The sequence below is a fragment of the Epinephelus fuscoguttatus genome, linkage group LG6 (assembly GCF_011397635.1).
Source record: "Epinephelus fuscoguttatus linkage group LG6, E.fuscoguttatus.final_Chr_v1".
Lineage (NCBI taxonomy): Eukaryota > Metazoa > Chordata > Actinopteri > Perciformes > Serranidae > Epinephelus > Epinephelus fuscoguttatus.
Genome location: NC_064757.1, coordinates 43,362,630 through 43,388,001, shown reverse-complemented (window position 1 = coordinate 43,388,001; position 25,372 = coordinate 43,362,630). Strand labels below are relative to the sequence as shown.

Here is a 25,372-nt window from a genome sequence, read left to right as displayed (position 1 = left end):
CGAGTGCAACTCTGAGCTGAATCCGTGTGTGATTATTCACCAGGGTGTTTAATTAACAAGAAAAGCCAACTAAGCGTGCAAATTGCTGCAATTAGTGTAATTTGTGACATGTGCTGATCTGAATAAACCTCGTTCTGCTCATTTGGTTAATATGTGATTTTGAATATGGTGCACTTCTTCTTAGTGCATTAATTTGCACGGTGGCGGTGACTCACCAGCAGGCTTACTTAGTGTTACCTGAATTGCCTCGCTCTCTGCTTGAGAACTGCTTCTGTGTTTTTGCACCTGAGAGGAGGAAAAAGAGCTAAGAGGCGTCACTCTGCTGCTGATTCTGTGAACCAAAAACACCACTCCAGTCAAGTGGAGCTTTCTTTTCTGAATATATCCAGCAGGGGAATTTAACTAATTTAGCACAATTTTGAGGTATTTGTGTTTCACTTGGGTATTTCATTTTTATGCTACTTTATACTTCTACTCCAATGTGGAGTTAAGTATAGGCTACTCCCCTGACGACATTAATTTGACAACAACAGTTACTTTTCACACTCAGGCTATTCATACAAAATATGGATACAATTATAGATTATGATGTATTATTGTAGATTAAGCGACCCAGCAGCAGTACTTAAAATCAGGTCCACCTTTACCTTTACTTCAAGTATATTTTGATGCTAATATTTAAAGGGAAAATTCGGTTTATTTCAACCTGTCTCCTATCGTCCTAAATTTGTTTCAAGTGACTAGTGACATAAAAATAATAGTTAGCATGTTAGCCGTTAGCCTAGATACAGCCGGGGCGCATAGTAGCATCAGACCTGTTAAAACGTAAGTGAACGGGCAACCTTCAAGTGCAAAGTTAGTCCACTAAACAAGCTTTTTTCCACAAAGACCGCCTCATATCGTTAGGATAAATGTCAGAGAACATATAGAAAACGACATGTAAACGTGTTGTCTTACCTTATCGGTGTGCTACCATGTTTGTTTACCATTTAGCTCTGCTTTCTAAAACACGGCCAAAATATCGCGAGAACAAGCAGCGATCTCATACTGTGCCTGAAATCTCGCCAGCTCTAGATAAAGCCCAGCTGGATACTACTCCAGGTGGAGGTGTCTCGTCCTCAGTCACATCCAGACCTTGAAAATAAGGCTGCAACCGGTCCCATTCCTTGCAACAGAGGCATTCCTCTTCTGTGGGCACTGGGGCACAGCATTCACAGGTACACCACCAATCTCCAGAGCTACGCAGCCTTACAGCAGCCATTCCTCCTCTCTCGTCCTCTACCTGTTGCGCCTCTCTCTCTCCTCCTCCGTTCTTCAGTTTCACGAAGCTCTTCGTCAGTGTATTCTGGCTCAAATAAATAAGGGCGGCCATCAAACTCTGCAAAATCAAATTCCTCCTCCACAAAGTCGAAGTCTGGCAAAAAGTCAGCCATTATTCTATAAATCTTTCATAAAATAAATGAATGAACTTTTCAGGCTACTGTCTGGTTCTGCCTTCCAGCTGTTGCTGCTTGTTCTCGCAATATTTCACTTTGGAAAGCAGAGCTAAATGGTAAACAAACATGGCAGCACACTGGTAAGGTAAGACAACACGTTTACATGTTGTTTTCTATATGTTCTCTGACATTTATCCTAACGATATGAGGCCGTCTTTGTGGAAAAAAAGCTTGTTTAGTGGACTAACTTTGCACTTGAAGGTTGCCCGTTCACTTACGTTTTAACAGGTCTGATGCTACTATGCGCCCTGGCTGTATCTAGGCTAACGGCTAACGTGCTAACTATTATTTTTATGTCACTAGTCACTTGAAACAAATTTAGGACGATAGGAGACAGGTTGAAATAAACCGAATTTTCCCTTTAAATATTAGCATCAAAATATACTTGAAGTAAAGGTAAAGGTGGACCTGATTTTAAGTACTGCTGCTGGGTCGCTTAATCTACAATAATGTTGTGATACTGTTCAAGCTCACAGGACCGCTTTGTTCTTCCTTCTTTACTCCCGTCAGCACAGCATGTGCACATGAGCCTTCCTGAAAATGTGGGTTATACACAAATTACTGGTTCACAATTATGTAGGGTGTTGTGATTTTTGGTGCATTGTTTTTCATAAGGAACATACAAACAGCACAACAGCAGCCTGACTCTTACTGTACCAACTTCACCTGCTGAGATAGACCATGAGATGCAGTACAAATCACTGCAGCAGAGGAGTGAACATCAACACTGTTCATTTCATGTTCAAGTTCATGTTGTTGTTTTTTCTAAATGAAAACACATGTTTTCCATGTAGCAGAATCGAACCAACAAAGAAATGTAAGAGTTTCATTACTGCGAGGATGAAACTTCAACAATCTTCACACCTCGCCTGTGAATTTTCACACAGTTCTCGCTGTCCTTTTCTTGTATTCAAATGAGCGTCACGTTACAGCACACAACAGGAGAAGTGAAGGAATCTTCATCTACCAGCGAGCAGCAGTACAGTACAGCTACTTTTAAATTATTACTGACGAGCTCCAACATGCAGTCAGCCGCTTAAATGTACGTTTACGTCAGTGCGAATGTTTAACCACACATGATTAAAGCATTTTCTCAGAGAGCATTCCTGAGTAACAGGATACTGACAGTACTGTACACGCTTAATCTAAAACCTACACATTTTATGGCCTGAGTGTCTATTTATAATATGGCACAGGGTACATGAGGTCAGTGCGGCCATATCAAAGCACACATACCAGTTTTCTTCATAGAAATGTACTGTATGCATCACACACTGAACGAGACTGAGTAAATTGATTTAATGATCCTCTCAGACAGATTAACCCTGCAAGAATTCCTCACTAATTTGCTGCTTAAATAAAACATATTAACTGATGCTTATGTTGAACATGTCAACGTTAACTGACAGCGTCATTTATTTCTGATTTTTATGCCAGCGATAGCCATGACCATAGACATTTTTTTTAAGGTTTTCCGTCCATCCATCCGTACGTACGCACGTCCATCTGTCTAATTCTTGTGAACAGAATATCTCAAGATCCCCTTGAGTTAGTTTCTTCAAATTTGACGATAACGTCTTGGTACACATGATGAGGACTCAACAGTGAACCGAATAGATTCTGGTGGACATAATATAAACACAATATCTCAAGACTGGCCTCAGGGAATTTTTTAAAATTTGGCACAAACCTCCACTTTGACTCAAAAATGATCTGATATGATTTTGGTGGACATAAGTCAAAGGTCACTGTGACCTTGCATTAATCTGATTCTTGTAAACGTGATATCTCAAGATTGGCTTCAGGGAATTTCTTACAATTTGGCACAAACATCCACTTTGACTCAGTGATGATCTGATATGATTTTGGTGGACGGAAGTCAAAGGTCACTGTGACCTTGCATTAATCTGATTCTTGTAAATGCGATATCTCAAGACTGGCTTCAGGGAATTTCTTAAAATTTGGCACAAACGTCCACTTTGACTCAGTGATGAACCTATTAGATTTTTGTGGACAAAAGTCAAAGGTCAATGTGACCTTGCATTAAATTGATTCTTGTAAACATGATATCTCAAGACTGGCCTCAGGGAATTTTTTAAAATTTGGCACAAACATCCACTCTGACTCAGTGATGAACCTATTAGATTTTTGTGGACAAAAGTCAAAGGTCAATGTGCCCTTGCATTAAATTGATTCTTGTAAACATGATATCTCAAGACTGGCCTCAGGGAATTTTTTTAAAATTTGGCACAAACATCCACTATGACTCAGTGATGAACCTATTAGATTTTTGTGGACAAAAGTCAAAGGTCAATGTGACCTTGCATTAAATTGATTCTTGTAAACATGATATCTCAAGACTGGCCTCAGGGAATTTTTTAAAATTTGGCACAAACATTCACTCTGACTCAGTGATGAACCAATTAGATTTTTGTGGACATAAGTCAAAGGTCACTGTGACCTTGCATTAATCTGATTCTTGTAAACACGATATCTCAAGACTGACCTCAGGGAATTTCTTAAAATTTGACACAAACGTCCACTTTGACTCAAAAATGAACTGATATGATTTTGGTGGACATAAGTCAAAGGTCACTGTGACCTTGCTTTAATCTGATACTTGTAAACACGATATCTCAAGATTGGCTTCAGGGAATTTCTTACAATTTGGCACAAACGTCCACTTTGACTCAGTGATGAACCGATTAGATTTTGGTGGACATAAGTCAAAGGTCACTGTGACCTTGCATTAATCTGATTCTTGTAAACGCGATATCTCAAGATTGGCTTCAGGGAATTTCTTACAATTTGGCACAAACATCGACTTTGACTCAGGTGATAAACTGATTAGATTTTGGTGGACATACATCAAAGGTCACTGTGACTTTGTATCCGTCTCATTTTAGTTAATGTGACATCTCAAGAACACTGTGAGAAAATTTCTGCAAATTTGGCACAAATGTTTTGGCACACATGACTTGGACTCAGCGATGAAATTATTAGAATTTGGTGGTCACAGGTCAAAGGTCAAGGTCATAAGAATGCTAAGAATACATTCCTTTATTTTGACACATCCTATGAGACACAGATGTCTCATAGGATATAATCATGAAGTGATTATCTTATATCCAAAAGGTCAAAGGTCAACTTCACTGTGACATCATAATGTTCTGTGTAAATACTTTTCTGGCCATTAGCCAGCATCATATCTCAGGAACAGAAGGGGAGACATTTGGTCAGATACTGAATTGGTGACTCTAACCTTGAAACTGTGCTGATTGTTTAGATCTTCTGTGTGTGAAGCATCCATGTTTTCGCTGACATGGACATGAACTGTAACTGCAACTTGGCTGGTGCACGGAGCCAACCGCGAGAATGTAATTCTAGTTTCCTACAATTTTTTTTTTTTTTTTTAGCACCTAATCCATGGGTAGGCAACCTACGTCTCAAGTAGCAGTAGTTGCCTGGAGTCTCTTTAGCAAGGCTAGCTATGGATTAAATCTAAAAAAAGAAAAGGTCTTTGAAGAAAATAGAGATTTAACAGTGTGTGGACAGATTCATTTGCTTTCACCACCAACGCTGCAAAGTTAAAATAATAAATAGTCATAAAAAGTCCTGTAGAGTAGCTGTCTTGTAATAAATCATATTAATGAAAGCTCATTTAGACTTAATAGGCTGATACCTTTATTCAGATATGTTTTACAGCTCCAGACACATTTTTTTTCTTCTTTTTTGGCCAATAATAGAAGAAAAGGTTGCCCACCTAGAGCATGATTAATGTTTTTATGGTTCTGTTCAGGCCACTCTGAGCTCTTGGTTTAAAAGTGTTTTTGTTTTTTGTTTTTGTTAAATATTCAATAGTCAACTAAGTTTTCAATATCTGACTTCAAGATTTAAACTTTTCCCGATCTGTTCCATAGAGTTTCTGCAGCTTAAACTTAATCACATGCTGTAAGTGCATAAACATAATTATAGCAGACAGGGTGGACCCGTCACATAACTTTAATCTGCTGTGCAGTTAGTGTTGCATAATGTAAACCGCTCCACCAAGTATGAAAATAATGCAGCATTGCAGATGCAGTGTGATACCAAAGACGGATGATGTGGCTTTCAAAGTTCAGTCAGTGGAGATAAACATCCAGTCATCTCATGTTTTCTCTGAATACATATTATGATTTTGTGACACAGTGATTCACACAGTACAGTAACTGTTGAGTGCAGTGACTGACTGTCTTGTGGGCTGCGATACAATTTGTCTCCACTTCTTGAATTACGTGTCCAACATGTCAAACCAACCAGTCTGAGGAGCCGCAGAGGTTTGGGTGGTTGTTTTGCAGCATGCTGTTTTGGTTGCACATAATTTAAAAGTAAACAGTGTGCAGACACACGGTAGTAATGGCACGGCAGCGTGCAAATTAAAGGCTTCAGATGTGTCCTGCTGCCTCTAGTTGGCTGCGGGCATTTAAGGGGAAAGTTTGTATACAGAGTAAAAATAGTTTTGGCTCCATTAATCTTGAGCTCAGACAGCTGTAGTGGCAGTCTCGATATGGAGGCACTTCAGTTATAATTTCTGGGTTTATTTTCAGCACAATGTCAAGGAGTTCATCAAAATACCTCCAGACACACACACTCTGCCACATCTGCAGGAAACTCCCGTCTGTTTGTGCTTTTCCATCAACACTTGTGTTGTGTTGTGCATGAAAATATCACAGGGACCGTTACTCAATACTCTGCTCTACGGGAGCCCTGCAGGCCCAATTACATCCTCAATGTATGAGTGATGAACAGAATTACATTGCTTTATAAATGTCAGCAGAATAATGAGGCCTGTGGGCTACTGTATTTGGACTACGTAAATTATTTGCAGAGCTGAAACGTGTCATGAATCAGTTGATTGACAGAAAACAAGTGTCATCAAAATAAAGAAACACAGTCCACCTGCAGTAATTATAATAATAATAGTAATAACAAAAATAAATCATCTGTAGACAAAACATATAAAAACTGGATTATCATTACCATTACTATTATTATATTTATTTTACTAGTATTTTTTTTCTTATTTATTTCATCTTATTATATTTTATTCTATCTTACTTTATTTTCTTCTTTTCTCCTCTTCTTTTATTACTTTTCAACATGGAAACTACAACCAAGTGCAGCACAGTGTGGCACTGTAATATTTTTTCTCCTATGAGCTGGTAAAACAAATTGCAACAGGTAACAGTCAGAAACAGTAGTGCTACTAGCTCAGATCTCACGTGCAACCAATTTACATCATTGAATGAGAATGCAACGCACAGTTTAACTAATGGCAGCCTCCACAGGACAAAATATGTATTAAATGTTGAGGAATTTTAAAGTAATGAATATATTTCATGTGTTTCTCACAGTGAACTTTAGTAGTACAGGGAAATTATAGTGTATTAAGGCCTAAAAGTCTTATTAGCTGGGGTTGCTTTTAGACAACAATTAATTTACTGATTTGAATTCACTTTTGCATTCACAAGAAAAAAAATGAATAAATAAATACACTTTTCAAAAAGGCCCCAGCTCTGGCTTTTTTTTACATGAAAGCAGTTGCTGGTCCTCTGTTGCAGTAAACTTTATCCACTTTATCATGGTTTTATTTCTTTTATTTATCTGGGTTTTCGACTGAGGAATAAAACAAATAATTTGAACGTAGCAAATGGCGTTGTGTATTTTTCACCATTTTCTGACATCGTTAATGTTCAAAGTTCTTTACTCGTCAGATGCGCGACAGTTCCAGTGAAGCAGTCGGCGTTGACAATGAAATTCTTTGTTCTCAGACTCCCTCCAACAATGCTCATTAAATATTTATGAAAAGAAAATCAGGCGAGTAAAAATGAGAATCTAAGACATAAACATGAAATAATGCACAAGTTAAAATGGAGGGAATAAAAGAGAGAATATGTTAAATATAATCAAAATAAAATAGAATATAAAATATAGCTCAGTGGCAGACTGGTGGACTGTAGTGATAACACCAGTGAACTGTAATGTAGACTAAACAAATGTTAAACACTCCTGATTGATTGTTCTACTGATTGCATGACAAGATGTCCTTGTTTACTGAGTGGATAAATCCTCTGTAAATGTTACTGTTTAACCTGCTGTGCCCCTGCATCTGTATGAGGACGTCACATTTTGAGTTTGCAGCACCTCTAATTTCATTCTACTTAACTTAGACCTGTTGTCCTCGATTGTGGACAGTTTTTTGTGCCATCTAGTGGTAGTAAGAGCACAATACACGTGGTAAAACAAGATGGCAGTCATCTCTGCCAAGTCAGTCTGCAGCTGATCCTGACACAAAAGTGGACAAGGTATAAAACGTGATCACATTAAATGGTCAAAACTTGTTTATTTATGCCTTTGTAGTTTGATACGGCAACAGATTTGACCAATTTTAGCAACAGGAACAACCTGTGATGCTGTTGATTAGGAAGTACTTGTTTGAGGACATTGGGACTTTATTATTGTATTATGGCAACATTTCATACAGGCCAGTCACGTGTAACAAAATGTTCCTACAGACCTACAAACAGGACATTCCTAGCTTGGACTATGGAGAACGGAAACTTCACACAGAGTTACAAAATGAACAGATGACAAAGCTTTTATAGCACATGTTCAGGCATTAAAATGAACAGTTTTAGACTTGAACAGTGACCCCTCACCCACAGAGTTACAAAATACTTAACAGATGTTGCGTTGTTCAGGCATTGAAGTAAACGGTCTTATATTTTATTACACACTTAACACACAATTAAAAATAAACCCAGTGTTCCCATTTAGCACTCATCAATTGCTCTTCTAGAGATATCTAACATCGTTTTTCTGTTCAAGAGTATTTTGGGGCAAGCGAGCGTCCAAGGACAGAGTGTGTCTTATCTTGAAAAGCCCTCTGAGGCAAATTATGCTTTGTGATATTGGGCTACGTAATTAAAACCAAATTGAATTGAGGGGTGGCACTGTCGCCTCACCGCAAGATGGTTCCTAGTTCGATCTCAGATGCAGGAGCCCCTCTCTGTGGAGTTTGCATGTTCTCCTCGTGTCAGCGTGGGTTTCCTCCAGGTGCTCCAGCTTCCTCCCACAGTCCAAAGACATGCAGGTTAATTGGTGACTCTAAATTGTCCGTAGGTGTGAATGTGAGTGTGAATGGTTGTCTGTCTCTATGTGTCAGCCCTGTGATAGTCTGGTGACCTGTCCAGGGTGAACCCTGCCTCTCACCCAGTGTCAGCTGGATTGAATTGAATTGAATATGAGGACATCTTTTTTTTTCAAAATCTACCTCCTCAGGGTTCCCACGGTCATGGAAAACCTTGATAAAGTCATGGAATTTCACAATCACATTTTCCAGGCCTGGAAAAGTCTTGGGATTAATAAAAAGGTTTAAAAGTTTTGGAAAAGTCATGGAATGTAATCAAGTAAAAATAATCATTTAATTGAATAGTTTAGTCTATTTATATATTTTATAGTTTATATAGAAAAAGCGTATAATTTTGTTTTAGATAGCTACTGACTAGTCTGGGGCTGTTAGTGGCCGTTTTGGTAAGGAACCGGAACCAGGGCGAGTGAGATAGGATCCGGAATTCGATGGATGCGCCTTTCCGTCAAAATAAAAGCACCAAGCCAATAAAAATGCAGTGAAACTTTTTAATTTAAAGAATATAATTTACAAGAAAAGCCCCAAGCCATTAAGTTAATCGATTTTCTTACACCCCTCATCACCCCAAATCGATGGTGCGCCAGAATTTAAAGTTTTACTTTGGTGAATTTGGTGAATTCCGGATCCGCTCTCTAGACCGGAACCAGAATCCAGACAAAATTCAGAGTGAATAGAAACCAGGCTCTTCCCGTGACGTGAGGCCAGCTACTGGCTATTCAAAAAAAGCCTTGACGCAGATGGGTTTGTCTTTTTTGAGGACATATATAGAAAACAGATAATATTCTCTTTAAAAAAATGTATCCTTGCACACACGTGTATTTCCAAGGTGGTGATCCCTAGGGGCCCCTCCACCCCAGGGGCCCCATTGCCTGCACAGTCTATATTCACGCCCCTGCCTCCATCCTCTCAAATCAGAAAAAAACTAATTAACTAAAAGCTCTCACTGAGAATGAGACCTCATGTCTGTAACACATCCACGTGATCCATCTTGTCGTTAGACGATCTTTGTTTCGCAGTAGCAGTCAGTGGGCGCATGCGCAGCCGCAACCTCCGCTCCCCCCTGCGCTGAGCGCTGACAGCAGGCTGACCGGAGACCGTCGCTGCCGCCGCCGCCGCCGCCGCTTCCGCCACCAGCTTCCACTCCACGTTGTGAGTCCGGATACAAAGCGACACCAGGACGGGACTTAATTTCTGTCACGGGAAACAAAAACAACACAAACAAAGTGTTTTCTTGGAGGCTTTTTTTTTTGGACACGCTGACCGCCGAGCTTCCTCCTCCTCCTCCTCCTCCTCCGGTGCTGAACGGACTGTCGGTGAAGGTAAGTGTCCGCTTTTTGTGACAGATTGTCGGTGCGGAGGGAGAGGAGGGATGAGCGGGCGGCCGCTGCTGTCCCGCACCGCTCGGTTAACTTCAGCTCTGTGTGTGTGTGTGTGTGTGTGTGTGTGTGTGTGTGTGTGTGTGTGTGTTACATGCGTGAGTGAACCAAAGTCCTGTTGACGAGGGGACCAAGTTTTCCTCGTTATCTCCGTGCACCCCGCGTGCACCCACTCACCGTCCTCAACGTGTCTTTTCAACATTTAAACTGAAATGATGACAGCACATAATTTCCTGTGAGGCAGAAGCTGGTGTTACAGGTGACAGGTGAGTCTACCTGTTAGTGGAATCTGGCTTCCATTTGCAGTTTGTCTGCTGTCGTTCAGGAGTACAGGTGGGCTCCCATCATGCACCTGCACCCTCAATCATGTATCACTCATCACCTTGTCTGAAGCCTTCACCCTGCAGGATAAAACAAATGACTTGACAGTAACACCAGTTCAGTTTGGTGGTGTTTTCAGTGGACATTTACACCAGTGGACACAGGAGTGTGTGACTGTAGGGTTCATATACACACATATATATCCCATAATAATGTGATAACACTGTCATAGTAAAGTTTAATGTGTGCTTTCTAAAATAAGTCATTTTTCGAATGTAGTTTGGCAGAGGAGGAGCTGTGGGTTCGTCCCACTCGCTCCTGTTTGCCCTCCTGTGTTCACACAAAGAACAGATGCCTTCACACTATGGACAGACAGAGTGATAGCAGCAACTAACAACTATTGCAGTGTCTTAATAACAATAAACTTTATTTATGTAGCACCTTTCATTACAAGAAATGTATGGAGCTACATTTGTTTCTTCATTATTCAATCGAACAGAGTAGGTTTTGCAATCAAAAAAAGATCTGAGAGCAAAAGTATCAATATTGCAAATATGATTGATTAAAAAATGCACATGCTAAAGTTTTGTTTGCGAGTCATTTTTTTTCTGTTTGCAAGGCAAAAACTTTTGCGAGTTAAAGTTGAACCTGGTGGGCGTGGCCTAAACTGAAAGCTGAAAAGGCCCTGACACCAAGCCGACGGTCGGCCGTCGACCAAAGTAGGGCCGTCGGTGAGCGTCTGTCGGCCTAGTTTTTGCGGTGTGTCCCGTGTCGGTGGCTTTTCGGCCGATTGAGCATGTCGAATCGGCGGCGCAGCGTGTCGGTGAGAGAGATCACTCTGATTGGCTGTTCAGGTTTTATTTCCTCGCCCCTGTAGCGAGTGAATCTGCCGGTAGTGAAACCGGGGCTAACCGGTGCTTCCTCCTCAGGCTCCACTTCACTCAGCTGCCCCACAGACCCGCTGCTTCTTCCCACTTTAACCTGAATAGCAAACCGGAGCTAGCTGGGAGCGGCTAGCGGAGCATTAGCCGCAGCATGACCGGAGAGAAGCACAGCCAGTCAGCCTCCGCTAGTCTCTGAGCTAGCCCCGGCTCTCCGTTTGGATCCAACCGGAGCACCGAGCCCTGGTTTGTTATTCAGGTTAAAGTGGGAAGAAGCAGCGGGTTTATCGGGCAGCTGAGTGAAGTGGAGCCTGCGGAGGAAACACCGGGACCGTCTGGATGTAATAGTCCGTGGAGGTGCTGCGGTGCTCGGCTGCACAGATAGGAAACCCCTCGGCTGACAGGATGTACCACTCTCTCACTCCGCTCTCTCTCACGCAGGCGCCGAACGTACGTGCTACTTGGCCGTCGGATGTAGTCCGTGTAGTGTGTTCAAATGCAACGGACACAGGGCGATGCGAGGCGACGTAGACGACGCAACAGTTGGCTTTCGTCGCCGCTAGTTCTTTGATGTCGGTTTGGTGTGTCCTCACCTTAAGACACGTCTCTATTGGCCAGTCTCGATCGGAGTGGCCTCTTGCAAAGCAGCATGGGAGTTCTGTAGTTCACAGAGAATTCAGTGCAGGAGCTGTGGCGAAAATCAATGAGCAGGTAAATACATAACTAATAATAGCAAGAATATTTTATTTGAACTGCTGCATGTAGATTGCGTTTGTTTAGCCAGGGCAGAACTATTCTACAGCGTAACGGTCAGTACTGTCGATGCCCTGGGGTGCAGCTAGTAATGCCGACTGTCGAGCGTTTCCAGTGGGAGAGAGAGAATCGTGGGTGTAGCCCACTCTGTATGGAGCCACGTCAAACCCACCAATAGAAACTCTTCTCTCATACATCAGCGTAGGCCCCGCCCATAAAGTGCAGTTGAACTTGCAAGCAAAACTTTAACTCGCAAGCAAAGAGGACTGATTCATAAGCAAAATGATCACGTTTTTACTTCCAAACTTGATTTTTGATTGCAGTTCAAGAAATATGCTCTCAAAACAGTTTTCACGTGCTTCACGTGAAAATGTAATGAACATTAAACAGATCTGATTCATAAGATCATTGACTTGTAAAACTATAAATCATAAAATCACTGCACACGTACACAGAATTGTATCAAAGTAGCCTCGAAAGCATCTTAATTTATGTGGTTTTACCAAAAAACTAAATTCACAGTTTCATTTTTAGGTATCAAAATGATAATTCTGCTTCACCCAGCACCAAAGGGTGCTGTCAAACTGATTTGACTTCCTGTCTGTTTACACTGAGGGTGTCTACATGGAGTGTCCTGTTTATGTGCTCGAGCATGTAAACACCTTATTCCATTTATGACAAACCCAAATATGCTAGCTGGAATACTCTGAAAGAAAGCGGGATGCATACAGGGAATATGCATGACCTGATTACTCCGTATCCCCAGTATGATCATGTCTGATCAAAACTGCACTCATTGATGATTTCAGGATTGGTATGAAATGAGAGGCAGTGGCAGGAAGAGGTTCACCTGCACAGGTGGCAGCTTGATCCTGCGGAGCTGTAGAGCAGCTCTGGGGATGTGTCAAGAACCAAAAAGTTTGATTTCAGCTGCTTGTGTTCAAACATTTAAAGGAACAGTGTCTGAGGTTTAGGGGGATGTAGTGGTGTGCAGCGGTGAGGAGTGCAGATTGCAACCAGCTGAAACTTCTCCTGGTCAGAATTCCTTCAGCGCTCATTGTTCAGGAGGTTTTTACCAGGAGCTGAATTATCCACAGAGGTCTCTTCCTCTCCAGAACAAACAAAGCCAGTGATTAAAACAGGTAAAAACAATGATGTCACAAATAAGTGTTTTTTTTTTTCCACACCTTTTTTATGATCCAGACTCTCAGGAGGTTTTTACCAGGAGCTGAATTCTCCACAGAGGTCTTCTGCTCTCAAAAATTCACTCATTTCACTCAAAAACTGCAGATACAAAACACACACACGTGGCTATTTTTTCTAACCTGGAGCTGCCTCACAGGACAGAATGGATAGAAAGTAAACATTATTCACAACAGGGAAGCCCTTGGTCGTGTTAATCAACCAATGTGGGAGTTTATTTATGCGGTTGTTGTATTGTGAGTAAGGAAATGAAAAGCAAACATATGATTGTTTGTGGCTGAAAAGCTGCTACTAGCTCTGATGTGGTCTGAGTCCTTCAGGTGGATCAAACAACTGGACTTTGCCTGAACACACTGATCACACCTCTCAGTGTGTGTGTGTGTGTGTGTGTGTGTGTGTGTGTGTGTGTGCTGAAGATTTACTATTAGGAAAACATTTGTGTATTCCTTACACAGGACCGGACAACTCTAATTGAAAACAAAATGTCACGTACGCACTTGATCCTCATTTACAAGTAAAGCTCCTGCATCCTCGTCAACACTTCTGGCTGCAGCCGGTCCCGAGGCGGCTGCGGACCAACATTAGCTTCAAATTACCGTTTCTATTTACATTGCTCTGGCTCAGAGGAGCCACCCGCCCCGGCTGAAACCTGCACCGGTGACGTACAGCAGGGTGTTTGTAAGGTTAGAGCAGAAACTGAAGCAGCTTTAATGGTCAACAAGTTACAGAGCTGTGCTGAATTTGACTCATGAAGGTGGTGGTCTGTCAGGAGCAGACGGGGTGGGAGGGTGGAAATGATACCTGCTGACACTTGAGGAAGACACACAGTTATGTTATGGGACAGTCTTTTAAACCATCTTGTCTGTTTGCCAACCAAACACCCCCATCAGGCTGTAAACCCCAAACAGGAGAGCCTCCGTCACTGCTGCGTCCCCTGAGTTGCTTTCATTTAATCCTCATTTAACCCAATGTAAACAGCGAGAAACATCAGAGCTGAGACTCGTTTCGACATGGTGATTAGGGCTTGCTTTACGACTAGGGCTGATAAGTATCCTGTTTCCAGACCCTCTGAATCAGAGCCCACATCTCTGAGTTGCTCACAAACTTAAATTCATGAAATCTATGAAAAAATAGCAGCAGAAAAGACGCCACAAAAAAAGGCAGCGAGTGTGGATGAGACTGACGCAGCTGTACAAGCTGTCAGAGGTCGACTTAGAGAGACAGAAACTCTTCACAGTTAGCGAAATAAACAACCCAAACAAGCAAACGGAAAACAGCTTAGTTCATTTTCCTGTTTCCACACTGTTTTTTTTTTCTTTCAATAAAAAAAAGTACAAATATGTATTTATATTAAAGCCCCAGTGTGTCGGCTTTAGGGGGATATATTGACAGACATGTAATATAATAAATATGTTTTCTTTAGTGTATAATCACTTGAAAATAAGGTGACCCTACACAGGGAGCAGGTCCTCGTCTACGGAGTCTGCATGTAGTACCATCATGTTTCTACAGTAGCCCAGAATGGTCAAACCAAACTCTGGCACCCAATAGAGTGTGCCAGTAAACCTGGAACTCCGTTAGCGCTTTTAGCACTTCTGGTTCTCTCGTCTAAAAGTCAATACGTTTTTTGAATGGGATTTTGGTAAAATGCCTCAAATAAGGTCTGTGGTTAACAAAAGCTTAAGCAAGTTTCAGGTTTTGTTCTACGACATAAAACACGTCAGTAAATACCCTACTTGTGAATTTTGAAGCTTTTACGTGTCGTAAAAAAGGCGGCTGCTAACAAGTTGCTCAATATGACTACAAACCCTGTCGGGGACATTAAACGTCATCACCCCCGAACAGGCGAGAGTGCTGGCAGTCCGCCATTACAGCTTCTTATTTAGCTTCAACAGTCTGATTTCCCCATTATACAATGTTTTTAAAATAAAGCGGCCAAAATCAGTTGAAAGTTTAGTGGAGGTGACGTAAAGAGTCATGCAACCGTGGAGTAGTCATGTAGTCCGTTAAAGCCTAACGTTAGCTTTTTACTTCTGGCGATCACATTTAAGCTTCAAATGTGGTATGAAAGGTGTTCATATGTGAAGATTATCTCGCTGAACAAAACCTGTAAGTATCATAAACTTGTGTTAGCCACAGAGCTTACTTTCTGACATAATCCAAAACGCAATGCAAAAATCACATTCACTTTCTCTTCCGGGAACCAGCGCGATGCTAAACTTCCGGGTTTTGACGTCAGCCCTGGCACACTCTATAAGGACATTTGTTTTTTGTGTCAGCCACTATAGTTAGCAGCCCCTCTGTGGCAAGCAGAATCAGAAAACACTGAGTATTTTTCCAACATCAAACTGCTTTATTCAGTGTTTTTACTGAGGGGGGGGGGGGCAGCCCTGCTGAGTACAGGAATAAAGGAATAATTCAACTAGAAATATATTGTTGTTTATACCAGCGCTAAAGCTGATATTTCACTATGTGATGTCCAGAGCAGATGATGCTCATTCAGATTTTAGTGCCGGAGCAATTACCTGATTGATTTATTCACCAGCTGACAGAAAACGACTCAACAGGTATTTTGATGATCAATTAATTACTTTACATCACAGCAGATGCTCAGCAGCTGTGAGAGGTGGAGACAGATGACAGGTGGAGGATGAAAACTTAATTTTATCACCGTAATATAATCTATAACTGGCACGTTATCCAGAGGAAGGCACAGTATCAGTTTGCAGTCCTCTCTCTGCAGTATTGATTAGGCTATTCAATTTAGATATAAGGCCATTTATCAATGTAGAGTTACATCAGCTTCGTATTTGCAACTCTAGATTTATGAATTAGACCTAAAAGTTTAAAATTGGTCTGAAAACGTGAACTTTTTTGGAGTACGGCCACATTTTTGCCCTCAGGCTTCTGTATGCCAACCCCATAGTTTATCAATCAATATAAAGTATATAAGGATAAATAGTGTCTCTTGAAAGCTTTCCAGCCTCGGTTTTGATTAGTTTTGATTTCACTTACGTCAATGTCTGCTCAGTAGATCAGCACAAAATCAGATATTCATGTTCCCCAGAGGACAAATAAATCCTGTTAATTTTTCCTCTGGTTCCACCATGATGTTAACATTTTGTTTTATGTTGAAATATCTTTAGAGCTGTGGAGTGGGTTGCCAGGAAAGTTTGTACTAGAATACAGCTGCAGAGATAAGTCCCCTAATAGAGTAGCCCACTGACGGAAAGTTATTTGGTTTCATAACAATTTAATTGGTTTGAGTCATCCTTTGAAAGAAGTCTCTAGTTCCAGCTTCTCAGTGTAACTAATTTGTGGTTTCCTGTGTCTTCTACATTTGTCTTTGGATTTTTGATTGTTGGTCACACAAACAATCAGAATCAGAAATGTTTTATGGCCAAGTAACTTTGTGTTTTTGATTCGGTGACCCTAAGATACTTGAACTCCCTCGCTTAAGGCGTCAACTGTCTCCCAACCCAGATTGAATAATTCAGACTCAAGGCCATGGCTTTGGAGGTGCTGACTCTCATCCCACCCGGTTCGCACTCGGCTGCAAACTAGAAACTATCTTTACATATTTACAGTGTTATTTTGTGTATCTGTGGTCAGGCTTCATATTGTCACTGGAATAAAACGCCTTTGCTGTCTTTATCTTTGGCAGAGTGACCCAACAGATAGAGAAACTTTGTTTTTTGAAAATGAGACATAACAACAAAATGAATGAATAAAACATGCAACGATAATACATTTGGCAAACAATTTTATGTATGCAGAGTTTATGTCTGTCTCTGTAGTCAACAGCATTAGCAGTTGACCACACAACTGCACAATATCGACCCCACATAACATTGCACCCACATTAATAATGAATTGATATTAATATTTAGTGATTGCTACATCAGCATATTGTTTACTCATCCTGCTGCCAACACTGGGCATCAAACCCATGTGTTGGCTGTGTTGCAGTAGTTGCATCTCTTCGGTGTAACTGAACGGGTCTGTTGAGGTGAAACAGTGAAACCTGAGCACTGAGGTTCCCGCTGCCATCAGCTCCATCTTCTCTTATTTCAGCTCCACCTTCCCCCCGTTTCACCCACCCAGAGAGTCCTGAGAGCTCAGCTCATCCTGCGCTATAAACCTCAGACCGTGGGCTCGTTTCAGAGCCGCGCTGACAGAACAGAAGGAATCGGATCTGAACCAGCCATCTCTCTGACTTTGCCCGGCTGAAATAAATACCTCATCATCCGGGACACTGTGTATTTTTTTCTGAGAGTCCCCGAGGACGTCTCTTCTCCTGAGCTGTTTGATGTGCTCTGAAAACAGAAACCCTGCAGCGCTCTGGATGTTTGAATTGTGGTAGCTGCCAGTCGGCTGCCTCTGCCAGCACTGGGACTCGTTTACCAAACCCCTCTTGGACCTCCATCACAGGGCCATCAGCTCACATTTACCTTTTAAGACATGTTGAGGGATCACAGAACACGCCGAAATTTCTGTCAAAGCTTTCCCTCCTGCACTAGTTTATTGAAAAGAGAGAAATCTTTTTTTGATGTTTTGCAAATCAGTGGAGTTGGTTGAAAGGATGTTTACTGAATTAATTAGCAGACTGAATCCCCGCAGACAGAGGTAACGAGTTGTTTCAGACGCTGTGCTCATGCCTGAGTAAAAGAATAGTGTTGATGTTGAGAGTTTTGTTTAGGGATGCACAAATTAGACGTTTTCTTTATCAAGTCATACTTTACTTCAAGGTATCTGCCTACATTATGTCTCAGTCTGATGCCAGTGCTATTTTTCCCCAAATGTATATCTGCATGCCTCAGCCTGCGACACTCTCAATGCAAATGAGGCAGAGGATAGCTGAGGCACTAGATGGTGGTTCATCGTGTCTAAATGACTGTAGCATAAACACCAACTTGTATAATGCCACTGATGAAGAAGCCACAGTGTGTAGGAATTTCTCCCATCTAAAGTTGAAATCATATATTGCATTCAAACGGATAGCGCACTCACAGCGCCTCGCAGCTCATTCCATCTGGGAAAGGCTACCCCGATGTTGACCCTTGTTTTTTGAATTTGCCGGTCACGTTGCCTTTTTGATTCCCTTTTGCACTTTCTTGGCGACAAGGACTCCATCTCCCGTGATGCTGCATATGCATGATCCTGCATTATGCTCAAAGAGTGGGACGTTGTTATGCTGCAGTAGTGCTGGGGTAGTAGCGAAGCGCCTTTTGCTCCTCTCCTTCGGCTTCTCAGTCACGCAGCGCAGGCCTGGCTCTCAACAAAAACGCCGAAGGTGGGGCTGTATGTCCCTTGCTGGCGGATGTATTTTCAAGATGTCGAAACGTTATGGAACCCCCCAGACGACGTACCTGCACAATGTACAAACAAATCCGAAATTCTCCTTTTACGAGAATAAGTCAGACTATTGATGGAGGTAATGATACACCAGTGATGACATATTTGTGAATGCAGACATCGATTTTTGCCAATAAACAACTGAAAATGTTACACAATGTCCCTTTAAGCAGGAGTGGTCACATTATGGCCGATACCTGATCCACTCAATCGGGTCAGTACAGATCTAAAACCCTGCACAAAGATACTTTAAATACTAAGAAACAGGATTTTACATGTCTGGAAAGTTATTACCACATTGTCTTATGGCAGAAGTTAAGCCAGCTTGTTGTGCTTGGTGACCCTGTGGTAACTGAAGGATTTACTTGGATTCATAAAGTGATTTTTTTTTAGCCACTTAGGGACAGCTCAAGAAACTGTAAAGGTTTAACTGTCGTATTATCTCCTTATAAAGTTGATTTGCAACATGATCTTTAATGTGGAGTCTGTTTTTGTAATATCTGGTTCTTTAGCTGCGAAATGCTCCACTGTGTTCACCACATAGAAAAAGAATGAAAAGAAAGGACATTGAACTGTTCACCATGGTCATTTAAATCATTCAAAAGAAAATGGCAAATGTTGTTAAAGACGTATTTTACAGCTGAAAAGATGGGCTTTTCATAAATCTGGCTGTCTATGTCATAAAAAGAGATTGTCCATGTAACACAAGGGCATTTGGGTGGTAACAGTCTCATTTTACAGTTAATATACAACACAGTGACAGAATCTGGGTTTGTATTTAATCAGCACTGCTTAGTTTTACTGTTTGAGCGGAGTTTGAGAGGGAGGGGGGGTGGGTCTCTGCCTTGATGCATTTCTATACTCTTTATGTCCATGATGGCGGCATGTAATTGTGATGGTAACAATGCATGTCAGTGGGGCCATACAGTGCATCACACGCACTAGTGTGAGAACTCAGTTTCTCAGGCGTCCTTCCATCGAACTAACACTGCTACTAACAGTCAACTAACAGTGACTGTACTCTGAGGGAAGCCGCGGTTGGTCAGTCCTTCGGCGATTCTCTCATAAGTCGGCCCGTTCTTCACCGTCCCCGTCATCTGACGGTTAATGGCCTCTTCGTTTGCGAGGACAAGGAGGGCGCGCAATTCCTTGTCTCCACAGTTGCTCATCTTTACAGTGTCTGTCAGGTTTGTGTTTCCCTCTTGCTACTAGCTGCTCGCTAATTCCTGCTATCAGCCAGTGGGTCGCACGTGCAGCGCCATCAACAGCTCCTCCCACAAGTCTTTAACAGCCTCTAGGCCCGTTTCCACTGAAGAAGTTCCTGGTACTATTTGGGGGGCAGGAACTACTACAGGAACGTCCTCTCGCTCAGCCCTCTCAACCGCCGTGTCTCCACTGAGAGAGCGGAGTGCGAGGAAGGTTCCTGTAAAGTTACGGGCTCTGGATGGGATGTAATCGTTGCATGACCATTTTGACCGGGGCGACGTAGGGACGCCGTTAGCTGATAGCGGTGTCTGTAATAACTCACTAAATGGCCCATGAAAAAAATATTTTTCCAGCGGATGTCTTAGTTACCACATGATTGAGCTAACTGGAGTAGTTTCATGTCGTATCCGACAACGGGAGGCTTTTAACAGATGACGTCTTGATGTTAGCTTTGCTGCTGCTGTTAGCTGTCCCTGTCAGCTGATGCTTTCTAGACATTGTGATTTCCCAAAACTGAATAAATACCACACATAGCAACACAAAACTGCTTTGCTAGCTCAATCATGTTGTAACTAAGATATCTGCTGGAAAAAATATTTTTTTCACGGGCCATTTAGTGAGTTTTTTTTTTTTTACATGGCGGTGGAAGCTATATGAACGAGCTAACCCTCGTCTGCTGAGTTTTAAAAATGCCGGCTATTTTGTTGCTTTCTGTTGTTGTCACATCCCTCCTTGAGTATATCCAATCAGCAATAATGGAGGAATAATAATAAGGAATAATGTTCGTATAACGTACTGATCTCACTGACAACAATAGTACAGCCAGAATATTCCCATTTAAAAAAAAAAAAAAATTACGGTCTGCAAATCATGTTTATGTTTTGAATTTGTGTTTTGGCCTGTTGCACCACCCACCACCGTCTACCAGTCACACAGTCAGTGGAGTCTCAGCATCAGTTACAGTTACGACTGAGCTACAGCAGCACGGCAAGCAGCGTTAGCAGTGTCCCAGTACATAGCATTAGCAGCCAGCTCCTCCTCAGCTGTATCCCAGCAGCAGAGAAGCCGGACTTGCTCAAACGGTCCGCTGGAAAACCGAAGATCAAGGACGCGGCGACACGGCCCTGCCACGGCAGCCGCCCGTGGGCAAACAAATCAGTCTCCAGCGTGCTGCTGTCCAGCAACCTCGAATCTGTAGGGGAGGGGGGGCGACACGACTTGCGGGAGTATTTCGAATTTGAGTGCAGTAACCGTTTTGGCCACATTCTTGCATACAGCGCCTTTAAATTGACTGATTGCTTATTTGGAAATGTATTACTCCACCGTTTGGTTGGGTGCTACTGCCAAACCTCACCTCAGTGAGTTTGTGAATTGCTAAATTGCTAATGAAAGTTTATATGGATGTTAGCCTGCTACAGTGGTTGCAATGGCAATGGCACAGCAACATCAGCGGCCCCCACTCTGACCATCCTGCTATGTTGATTTGAATGGGAATGTACATTCGTAGCTCACCAGCTAGTCTCTAAGTGCGTCTGGCTGTTTGGTGCTGGGCAGGTAGAGTATGATCAGAGCTGAAAACATCACCAAAGAGAGCGGTGAGAGTGAAGCAAAAACCAAAACAACGAGCTCACAGATGCTAAAACACTCGTAGATCTGAGAGTTGCTGCAGAGTTGTGATAATAATCTGTGACTCAGTCTTTACAAGCGATCTCCTTCACATTACACAATCACATTGATTGATTTGTAATATAAAAATATTGATCAGAGGAGCTTTTTAGACTCAGCAGTAACAGATGGAGAAGTCACAGAGGTAGTTTCTACACTCCTAATTCTCTGTTTGAATAATAAATGAACAGGTATTAGTTCAGCAGCTCAGGTCATCTGTTTAACTCACTCTGTGCTGACCTGGTCCCCACACTAAGATTTAGTCTGTTAAGTTTGAGCATTTTTGTTTTTGTGCTGCTTTCTGATCAGTTTGCTGCATCAAAGGTCAAGTCAGTCGAGTCAAGACCAGATCGAGTCCAGTTATGATGAGTTCAAAGTCTAATAAAGCATTCAAACCAAATGAAATAGAAAAATAGCATCAATAGTTATATAAAACTGTGCAGCTGAAGTTTTTCAGTTATGTACCAGCAAACTAGAACACAGGAAGTTTCATCTGAACACCTGCTGAGTATCTGCAGGCAGAGAGACGACACGCTGCAGTTTTAAGCATCCTTGATTGTGATATAAATAAAGGAATATTTTGATTTCTGGAACCTCACTGCAGTTTTGAATGTGAGGTTCCCGTCTCGCCCAGAGTCAGTACATCTCATGTTAAACCTGGGAGCTCAGTTCGGTGTGTTTATCCTGCAGGCCGTTTTCCTCAGCCTCAGTCCTTGGGACGAACAGGCCCACCTGATTGTTGTCAACGCAGAAACAAATCCCCGAGCCAGGCGCCGTCTCTCCCCTTAAGATCTTCCTCCCGTATCTTTTAGTGCCGCTCGGCTCGCGGAGGATGAGTGCTGCTTGTTTGAGGCTCGCTGTAAAAAGACCCGCAGAGAGGCAGAGCACTTTGCCAGCAGATGCACAGGGACTGAAATATTCACAGAGGCGTCTCTGCTCTGGTAGCATTCAGCCAGCCTCCTCAGGTGAAGGACAGCGCGTACAGTCCCACATCTCTGGATGAGCATTAAGAACAGATTTCAGGGTTAGACTAATATATTGAGTCCAATTTGGCCTTTTATTCAGTCTCATGTCGACTGCTGTCAGTACTCCCTGAACTTTAACTACATTAGCTTTCTTCTGTACACTTTTTGGAAATAATTTCATCGCTCAGCAGAATGTACAGTCAATTATTGACTGATTTAAAGAGGAAAAGAGTTTTACTTATTGTTGAGTAGACTGTCAGGTCTGTGGCTTAAAGAGCAGCAGATTTAAAGAAGATTTCACTCGTAGGTACGGGGGATATGAACAAAATCTTGTGTTGCAGTACAGTACATGTCATTTTATTTCATAATGAGCCTAACAAATATATCAGCCAGGTGGTGTATCGAACAGTGTAAGCTTTACGCAGGCGGTGTACAGGCTGTCCAGTGACAAGACACTGCAGAGCTGAAATGCTAAAGATGTGTTTTCATTAAGAGGCAGTGTTCCTCTTCGAGAGACCACAGGTTTATTTTCACACTGTAAAATGTCCCTGTCAGTACAAATCATGGTCACAGTTCTCATTAACCAACTAATCAAAAGAGTTTGTTTATCTGATGTGTTCATGTAAAAATAATCTGCCAGTATATTGTGATCACATTTTTTATTTGCAGATACTGATGTTGTTTCTGTTGGTTGGGCCACAGTCGTGATATTGACATGTTTCTGGAAATTCTACTCAGAAACTGTTATGAAAAATGTTTGAATGCCTGTTTAAATTCAGTACAGTGAACTTGCCTGGGTCCCGACCTTTGAATCCACCCACTCCACCAAGTTAGAGTTGAATGCATAGACTGTAAAAATAGTGGACGTAGCTAGTTTGTGGACTCCACTTTTAAAGCCTTGAGTTTGGCATTTCAGCTGTCACCATCTTAGTTTATCAACATTCAGTGACCAGGCGCTATGGCAGGTGTCACAGTACACGGCATTTTGCAGGAGGCAGTTGATGATTTTTGGAGACACAACAATCAAATTTTGGTGCATCAAAGTGCCACTGAAGTTAAGGTTTTTGGCTCAGAATATGAGAAAAGGTGCTACAGTATTTACACTGAATCATTCAGCATAACATTTGCCAACCTTTGTTATCTCTGCCATTACAGATAAGTTAATGAAGCTAAGCTCCAGAAGTTAACGTTAGCTTAACTAGAGCCCTTTGGACAACAGCTAACAATGATGTACCATCACCAAAGTACAAAACTAGAACAAAATAGACTAATGAACTCCCAGCAAACAAAGTGACATGATGAACAACGCAGCTAGGAGCTAACGTTAGGCTAATTTCTTTCCAGCAAAGTGACAATATGTTGCCTCAAACACGATGTTGACTTACCTTAGAACTAGGGATGCACTGAAATCAAAATTTGTGGCCGAAGCCGAAGCCAAATAATATTAAATGCTTGGCCGAATACCGAGTACTGAATACCGAATGCCGTTTTTTAGTTTTTCATTAGTTTTTGCAGATGAACCCCCTCCAGATTAGTGTTGTCACGGTACCAAAATTGGGACCCACGGTACGATACCAGTGAAAGTATCATGGTTCTGAGTAGTATCATGATACCACAGCAGAAATAAGGCAGATGTGCCTTTTGTCATTTATAAAAAGATAAATCACTTTTCTATAATACATCAATGATATTTCAATGGAATAAATTACTTAGTGATTTATTCATACTTCAAAAACAGCATCAATAAGTGATTAACATAGGGGGGGATCAAAATAAAATAAATAAATAAATAAAAATCAACCAGCCACCCTCCTCCCCTGACAAGTCCCTTCATAAGTAAAGAACAGTCCCTGAAGTGCGGTGAGGTTTGTGGACCGTTACCTGCCACAAAGAGAGAAATGTGAACGGCTCGTTTCTCCTCTGACACGCCACATACTGTGTGCCGCCATGGCTCGGCTGTTCAGGTACTTTTGGGCAGTCATGACAACAAGTTATTCACCTGGAACCGGACTTTTCCGTCACCGGTAAGCCATTACCACGCGCCGCCGTAATTGACAGGAATATGTATTCCTGTCCATGTCTGTGACCCCGTTCAACCCACAACCGGTGGGATTCGCTGTTTCGTTTCTGCTGCTGGTTGAAATCTGTACTCACACAGCGTGCTGAATGATTTATTTTGCCCGCACAAAACTATTTTTAGTTGCAAATGCGAGTGCGGTGACGGACGGAGTAAAATATTGCCACATTGCTGACATTTTACTCCGTCCGTCACCGCATGCTGTTTGATTGCGTTATCAAAACACGCTGCTATTATTCGGCCTTGCTTTTCACTTATTCCATGAATACCGAATGTGTGTTTTTTTTGCAATATTCTGCCGAATATATTCGGTTACTGAATATTCGGTGCATCCCTACTTAGAACAGATGTAGACATCATTGTTAATCTTATTCACGTTGAGTTGATGTTGTGGTCTAACGTTACCACACAACTTTATCCAAAGGAGACACTTTTCTCGGTTGAGATGTGGTTTAAAGTGTAAAAATACACCTGGTCACCCAGCCTCTCAGGATACCTTGTGTCAGAGTTGCATGTACCCCATGCACACCGTTTGGCCATTTTTAAACTTCAAATCTCAGAAAAAGCTCATAAAACCCAACAAAACTGACTTTCTGTAATGCATTTCAATGGACGTCCAGGCAGAGAATGTCCCAGTGTATGGGAATGGCTATACGCACTGTGATTGGCTCATCGCGTTTGAGTGTGGGGCTTAGCCATCGGTCAATTTGGATAATATCCTACAAATCAGTGCCCTGTGAATGATGTTGCGTCCTTAACCTAAAGTTACGTAATTAACCTAAAGTTACTGTGGTTAGGTTTAGGTAGAGAAGCATGGTGAGGATGTTCCTTAAAATGACCCAAGGTCATTCAGAGTTCACAGGGATCCAACCACGTGTCTCCAAG

At 41.9% G+C, this 25,372-nt stretch overlaps 2 protein-coding genes across 2 annotated transcripts in view; both read left to right on the top strand.

Annotated features, from left to right (window-relative positions):
- ptrh1 (peptidyl-tRNA hydrolase 1 homolog) overlaps window positions 1–13,139 on the top strand; it is a 177,349-nt gene extending 164,210 nt beyond the window's left edge. The window contains exon 6 of the transcript XR_007449582.1: window positions 13,116–13,139. The gene's annotated coding sequence lies outside the window, so the exon portion shown is untranslated. The remainder of the gene's footprint in view (window positions 1–13,115) is intronic.
- The window catches only part of LOC125889685 (spermatid perinuclear RNA-binding protein-like), a 140,264-nt gene continuing 124,622 nt past the window's right edge, over window positions 9,731–25,372 (top strand). Inside the window, exon 1 of the mRNA XM_049577728.1 lies at window positions 9,731–10,004. The gene's annotated coding sequence lies outside the window, so the exon portion shown is untranslated. The remainder of the gene's footprint in view (window positions 10,005–25,372) is intronic.